The sequence below is a fragment of the Rhinopithecus roxellana genome, chromosome 18, assembly GCF_007565055.1.
Source record: "Rhinopithecus roxellana isolate Shanxi Qingling chromosome 18, ASM756505v1, whole genome shotgun sequence".
Taxonomy (NCBI): Eukaryota; Metazoa; Chordata; class Mammalia; order Primates; family Cercopithecidae; genus Rhinopithecus; species Rhinopithecus roxellana.
This window is the reverse complement of record NC_044566.1, coordinates 48,418,372-48,426,233: the sequence shown is the minus strand read 5'-3', so window position 1 is coordinate 48,426,233 and position 7,862 is coordinate 48,418,372. Positions and strand designations below refer to the sequence as shown.

Sequence of the window (7,862 nt, the reverse complement as noted above, 5' to 3'; positions counted from 1 at the left end):
AAGAACTTACCTCATTTAGCCACTCCACTGTGAAAACCAGAGGCGTCAAATAAAAGCTACACTGAGAATGGCTTTGGCTTCCTAAGCACATGACTTTGTATGATTGCACAGGCCCTGAGTTTGGTTTGATGCTCACCTGTTGCCATTTAGAAATTATTAATAATTTTTCAACAGAGGCCTGACATTTTTATTTTGCACTGCACCCTACATGTTATGCAGCCAATCCTAGCCACACAGGACCAAAAAACTAGCCTAGTGATCTTGGATAAACTACAGCACCCATACTTCCTTCTGGGTGACTCTGTCCTAGTTCCACAGTATGAGGAGAATGATGAGAAAGGTAGATTAATATAGCCATAGACATAGCCTTGCCAATGAGCAGAGTGGCAGCTTCTTGGATGTGCAGCAACATTTCCAAGCTACAGGCAGTAAGTTCTCTTTCAGGGGTCTCAGTAGACTTAAGGAAAACTAAAAGAAACTCTGAAAGTGCCTCCCATCCCTCCTCCTCCACACTGCAATAACAAACTCACTTGTAATTCATTGTAAAATGATCTGAATTCCTCAGAGACATGGAGAAATCAGCTTGGCTTTCAGCACAGGGAGTGACACCAGAACATCAGCCATTGCAGGGAAACAGAGCACAAGGTCACTCTGGCTGAGGTCTCACAATGGAGACTACTGCAGGGGAATGGGGAGGGTGCAGTGGCTTCAGAAAAGCAGCTGGTACCAGCAACCCTTACAGGTGACATGGAAGCAAGAGCTTTGGCTCTGGAAAATCCTTTCACCAGGAGGCTGTCCTGTCTAAGTGTCCCTCTGAGACACCCAGAAGGAACTCCCTGTTTGGGCAGAAGGAACTGTGGTTGGAGTTCCACTAAATTCAGTACTGGGAATTAGAGGCAGAGTGTGTGGAACAGTACTGTAAAGTGTTCCTCCTTTGAGTTTCCAAGATGGAGTGGTCCAGGGAGAAACGGACTCTACCAATGTTCGGTCCTGTGGTTCTCATATGTATGAATGTCTATGTTTATACAGTGGGTCTGACTTTGACACCTGCAGCCATAACATCACTTCTCCATTCCCAAGTGAGTTCCTGTCATCTTCTGATTCTCCTCTCTGTGGCCCTGATATCACCATGTAATTTCCCAATGGTTACTTGCCGCTAGGATGTGTGGATGAGCCTTTGGAAACACTGCTGCAAAGCCGCTTGTTGAGAAACCCATCTATGTGTCCTGGCTCTCAATAATTCAGTTCCTTTGAACATGCTGGTTCACTTTGTTCTGATTTTAGAATCTGGAAATGCAGAGCAAGACATTTCTAAGCTGGGAATTTGCCATCCTGTTGCAGGAGCACAGCAGCAGCCCCAGAGAAATATTTTTCAAGGCTGCAGAGAAAACAAGGGCTGGAAAAATGTTTGTTTATTGCCAGCTCTCCCCACAGCCACTTACATAACAGCCTGTGCTGAGACAGGCTGTCCTGCCCAGGCTCAGAATCAAGAGTCACACTCCTTGGGATGATGACAGAGACAATGTGGGAACTACAGGGCTATGGCCTATGACGTCCAGGAAGGAAAACCAAGTGGTGTGTGGCGATTAGTTCTTTCACAATGAGGGGATGGCTTCCTGGGGTGTTTTCAAGCTTTCGGGTGGTGGCACAGTCTGCAAGACAGGGAAAGGCTCTGTGAACAAGATATGACTAAAGAATAGTCTCTCATTTTCCATTTTTAAAAATAAAACAATGCACACCCAACAGTGCGTGAGCTGAAGGGTAGAGTCAAAAGTTTAGGTATTTTCTGAACTTTCAGATCCATTCAGACTTTCTAGAAGCCACAGACATAAACACTATATCCAAATCTGGGAGCATTTAAAAAGTTTGGACAAAATAGTATACATTTTGTTCAACAGTTTATTGCAAAGAAAAAAAAGGGAAGAAGCACACGAAGTTTTTTTCTTCAGAAAACAAACACAAAAAACTAACACTGCTAGGAAAAAATGTGAAACCCGTAGAAAGATCATGCTTAAGGGTTTAAGGGGACAGCTTGCCTCCCCCACGGCTTTACTGAAAAGCAGATGTGATGGGCAGCGTCACAGAGGCCTGTAATCCAGCTCGGCGCAGCAGTCACAGGCAGCCTACACTCTTTCAACAGCCTTCCTCTCGGGGAGACCCAGGGCCTCTTGGACAGTTCCAGGCTTTAAGTGCATATCAAACAAACATTTGCCATATGTTTTAACTTAATTTCTAGGTTAAACGCAGGCCCATTCATTCTCATTCCTTGCTTAACAGCCTTCCTGAGTAATTGTCTATTGACTTTGCTGCTTGCTGGTCATACCTGGGTGTGCATTTGTCTTACACCAGACACACCTAACTCTCAGCCTCTGTAGTCACAAATAAGGGTTCTACTTGTTGCTTTAGAATGACAAGTTGCAACTAGCACAGTGTTACACATAGAAGATACTCGGTATTTTGTTGATGGAGTCATGTCTCTGTCTCGCTTCTTATCCTTCTAGCTTACTTCCCCCACTCCTACTTTTATTTCTTTCCTCCCCTTCTTTTGTCAAAAGGTTGGGCTTACCAGAAAATCCACTGAGTACTTGCTAACCCTCTGATTTACACCACACAAGTAGCACCAGGTCCACAAGACAGAAAAAAACTCACCTCGGGGACCCAAGGTTGGCCTGGATCTTTGAAAGTGTGGGGTCATGATTTATTTTAGCCAAGTGGAGATCTAAAAAGGAGCAAAGATAACAGGACCCCGCAATTCACCCACTGGATCCTGTATATAAGAACCTTTGTGATTTCTCACCTTGGTAATTTCCTGCCGTCTCTTTCCGCAGGTTCTTCCCCAAACCATCATGGACCGGTTGGACTCTGAGAAGAAAAGTTTCTGATCTTTAGTTCCTTCTTCCAAGTTTCTAGAAAGCAGGAAAACTGAGAAAGAAAAATTCTAAATTACTCAGGACTCATGGGTTGCCAATAGAAGAAATACATTTAAACTGGCTTAAGCCTGAAAGGGAAATGTGTTTGTTCATGTAACTGAACCATAACGAAGGATGGTGGACTGAGGGACCTGAAAACACCCTCAGGACTCCCTCACTCTCCTTTGTGCTCCTGTCTGATGCCATCTTCCCAGATCTGCTCACTCTCCGTAAGGTGGGGATGTGGTCATCAGCAAAGTGCACCTCCCCGCAGCTTGTGACCTGAGTAGATAGGCGTTCCCCAACCCACACGGATTGAAAAGTTCCTCTAGGAATTATGTGGATTGGCCCATTCACTATGACATGTTCCCCCTATGCAGCCAAAGGAACTGGGTCTGTTACCAGAAGAGGTGGGAGAGGGGTGCTAGGCAGATTCAACAACAGCCACTACCACATCTGAGGAGGAGACCTCCATGAAGGCCACCAAGTCTGTTAGCAGATATTTCCTCCCTCGGATCGCTCTCCCTATCCTCACAGTCTCATAAGTGAGGATTAAATGCTACATGTGGTCTAGGAGATCTTAGACCCTCCACACAAAGATATAGTAACAATCAGCATCCTAATATCCTGGCAGAGAAAAAAATCAGAAAGGATCGTTTGCCTGATTTTTCCATCAATACCAAGAATTAATTAGAGATGAAATTTGTAATGGACTCAGAGAATTAGAGAAGATCTAAGGGAATCTAGATGATTTCCTACCCCTAACCAGAGCCTGACAAAAAAAGGTGAAGGTCTATGGCCATCTTGTATTTGGTGTGAGGCTGGACAAGGAAGCTCCGAAGGTCCTTTAGACTCTGAGAGAGCATGAGTCTGTAAAACCCTTCCAACTTGAAATTAGTTGATTCCTTCCTCAAATTGTCTGGGACATTCCCCCACTCCCTTCACTTTTATTAGCTGATTTTACTGACCAATAGGCCTTGAAGTTGATGGTTCCATCTAGATGTCTCACATCAACTCCCCTTTTGCAAATTCAGCCCATACCCTGAAACAGGGGAATTCTCAAGCCATTAGAAACTAGAGAGTCAGCCAGGCATGGTGGCTCATGCCTGTAATCCCAGCACTTTGGGAGGCCAAGGTGGGTGGATCACTTGAGGTCAGGAGTTCGAGTCCAGCCTGACCAACATGGTGAAACCCCGTCTCTACTAAAAATAGAAAAATTAGCCAGGGGTGATGGCATGCACCTGTAATCCTGGCTACTTGGGAGGCTGAGGCAGGAGAATCGCTTGAACCTGGGAGGTGGAAGTTGCAGTGAGCCGAGATAGCACCAATGCACTCCAGCCTGGGCAACACAGGGAGACTCAGTTTCAAAAAACAAAACAAACAAACAAACAAAAACTAGAGGGTCTCCTCTTAGTTCTTAAACCCTCTTAGCCAACATTTGTGAGCCTCTTTTCTGTATGTTTTGGCATCTTTATCCCTTTCCTTTGTGTCTTAACCAAATTCACCAGATCATGACTCAGAACAAAATCCTGAGGTTGAATACAAAGGTCTAGAACATCTTCAAATTAACTTTTTCTCCTGATACAGAATTAGAGAAATTGAGAAAGCAAGAGAGAGTGTGTGGAGTTTTTGTCCTCATTTTCCTCTTTCCTGTAGTAGGTAAAATAATGGCTGCCCAGAGATGTTCACATCCTAATCCCTGGAACCCATGAATATGTAATATTGTATGGCCAGAGGGGAATTGAGATTGCTATTAAAATGACTTAAAATGGGAGATTATCCTGGATTATCCAGATGGGCCCAATGTAATCACAAGGGTCTTTAAAAGTAGAAGGAGGAGGCAGAAGATTAGGTCAGTCCATGATACAATGTGAGAAAAGCTCAGCCTGACATTGCTGGCCTGGGAGATGGAAGAAGGGGCCACAAGGGGTACCAGCAGCCTGCAGAAAGTAGAAAAGGTAGAAACAGATTCTTCCCTGGGGCCCCCAGAAAGGGACACAGCCCTGCCAACACTTTGAATTCAGCCTGGTGAGACCCGTGTTAGACTTCTGACCTACTGACTGCAAGATAATAAATGTGTGTTGTCTAAGCCACTAAATCTGTGGTTATCTGTTACAAGCACAATAGGAAATTAATACACTTTCTACTTGTTTTACGTGTGTCCTGAAAGGTTAGGTTCTTTAGGATTCCGATTGCTGAGCTATATGGAGACAGGAGAGTTTAGTCAAAAGAAAAATCTTAGACAAATTAAATTTAACAGAGTTTACTTGAGCAAAGAATAATTCATGACTTGGTAGCCCCAGAACCAGAATAGGTTCAGAGAGACTCTGTTGTTGCCACAGTGTCAAAGAAGATTTATGGACAGAAAAAGGAAAGTGATGCACAGAAAACAGAACTGAGAGACATAAACAGCCAGATTGATTACAGCTCAGTGTTTACCTTATTTGAACACCATTTAAACAGTTGGCTGGCCTTGATTGGCCAAAACTTGATGATTGGCACAAGGGCAAGTTACAGTCTGCTCACACATCCATTAGGTTACAGCTCACTATGTATGAAGAAACCTTTAGGATGAACTGAAAATATATAAGGAGGGAGCTTTAGGCTAAACTCAACAGTGGACAAGATTTGACTCTGCTACTATGTCACCTTGTGGTTTTGGGTGAATCAGTTTCCCTGGTTCTCAGTTTCCATATCCACAAAACAAGGTCATTGTATTAAATGATCCCCAAAGACTTCCCCCTTTAAGTTTAGACATTCAGTATCCTCTCCCTCTTCTTAATGGTGTCAAATGCTCTGGAAGCCCCAGCAAACACCTGAGCTGCCCCTGTCACCGTCCACTGCAGAGTATGGACAGGGAAAGAATGTCCACAGGTTCCAGCTCTTTCATGACTTGTCCACCGCGAGTGAGGCCATAGGAGGTCAGGGTGGGCACAGCAGCTGCCAGTTCTCTCCACTCAGGAAGAACATACCTGGTGCCAAGGAAGAAGCACTGTGGGGACAGAGGTGCTAGAGAATTCTAAAACCCAAGTGGCCATGGAAATCCTCCTAAAGGCAAGGAGACGTGTTAGCTTCACAGGAGAGATGGGCTCTGAATAAGGATACTGTATCCAGAAGTTGGGGTGACAAGAAAGACACCAGGTGGGTTATCATGGTGAATGGGCTAGGCTGGAAGAAAAGGTTTTGTGGTGGGCAAAAGGTCAGAAAGATCTGTTAAAACCAGATGGTGGGGCCTTAGAAGGTTCCAGGACAAGGACAGGAGGCTGAGGGAATGGCTTGATGAGGCCCTACTGCACTTTGTGCCATGTTGTATGCCCAGTAGTAAGCAGCAGGCACATAATAGGTGCTCAAGACAATAGGTGCTCAGTATGTGTTGGCTGAATAAATAAATAGGTATCAATGTATTTTTAGCAGAACATTGCCATTATCCAAGATGAATTTAAGGAAGATAAGAGGGACCTCCATAGGCAGAGTGGACTGAAGGAGGCAGAGATGGAACATCTGTATGCTAGTCAAGAGGCTGCCAAACTGATTCAGACATAAGGGTCAAGCTGGGATGTTGGGCAGTGCAAACTGAAGGGAAGAAACACAGGTGTCATGAAGACTAAACCATTCCAACTGGGAGGATGTCATTTCCATTCATGCAAATCTCCAAGGAAGGAGACCCACCACCTCATGAATAAGAATGCAATAACCCAGACAGGTCAGCACACCGGAGCAAAATCCTCAGGCAGCCATGGAAGCAAGCATTCAACCAACACCATATTTTCAGTAGAAATGACCACTAATTTCTGCACAGGTATTCTGCCTATAATCAAAGCTAATTCTTAGTTCACCCTTGCCACCCCTAGACTCAACAACTCGAATTCTCCTAACTGCTTTCAGAGATCCATTCACTGAGTCTTCTCATTATTTCCATTTTTCTTCCCTGATCCCACTCCGGGTCCTCTCTGCCTTAAGTCATTTAGCTGAATCAGACCAGGTTTGCTCCAGTCACACTCATCTGACAGGCCTGCTTTTCCTCTAAGTAGCTGGGAGGAGCATAGCTCTGCTCCGGGAGGGGGACCTGTCCTCATGGGAACATGGCAGTTACGCTCCAAGTCCAGCTGGCCAAGAACTCAGACTGTCCTCCCCTGAAGGTTCCCCCACAGAAATCAATGAGAGCCCACCTCCAGACAGTGGCTGGCCTCAGATCCCAGAGGAACTCACCATCCTTTTCCTCTCCATCATCCTCTCGAAGCTTCCCGGTCTCTGCCTCAGCCAAAGTCCAATTGGGCAGGGACAGAAGAGTAATTGAAGAAGGCCTTAAGGGATATCAAAGTGCTATTGAGCAAAACCACAACTCAACAGCCGTGCAGGTGCTTCCTGCGACAGGGAGGGAAATAAGTGTCTTTAGAAAGCCCTAAATAACTCTAGGCAGGGATGTCAGCTTGACAAATGACTCGTGAGAAATAGCCCCGTTGTTCTCTGGTGTGTGATTCATCCGAGGCTGTGCTGGGGTGGGGGGCACGGCCCAACTGTGAGTCCCACCGTTGGTCACTTGGGGCCGCTCTTCAGCTTGGCTCCAGGATGGCTAAGAAGGCACTTTTGTTGGTGCTCTTGACCTCTGTCACTTTGACCTTGTTTTCCAGTGGTTTTATTTAGTGGTTTGGCTGATTTGGTTTGAGCTGCATCCAGAGGAGGACAGGAACTGTGGAGAGACTCTTTCTAAGCATCCAAAGGCCTCTCTCCCTTTGATGTTAGCTCCCAGTGCTTCTTGCCATCATAACAACAAAGACCAGGGACTCCTCAGGGCAGAAGCTCCTTTCATCTCCCTGTTCCCAGCTCCTCAAAGAGCTGGCTTATTGAAATGCTTGTCACATGTTGAATGGGTAAGTGAAAATATCCCAAGACCAAGGGATATGACGTGACAGCTAGTTTCTAGACTTAGGGCCAGGACCTTGACAAGGTACA

The 7,862-nt window shown here is 45.4% G+C and overlaps 1 long non-coding RNA gene across 1 annotated transcript; it reads right to left on the bottom strand.

Moving 5' to 3' along the window:
- Nucleotides 1-1,279: 1,279 nt before the first annotated feature.
- On the bottom strand, nt 1,280-7,323 carry LOC104666065. The gene is made up of 3 exons (XR_748497.2): nt 7,119-7,323; nt 2,798-2,922; nt 1,280-1,652 (listed from the first exon to the last, which is right to left on the bottom strand). It is a non-coding gene; the product is annotated as an uncharacterized LOC104666065 (long non-coding RNA).
- Nucleotides 7,324-7,862: the final 539 nt, after the last annotated feature.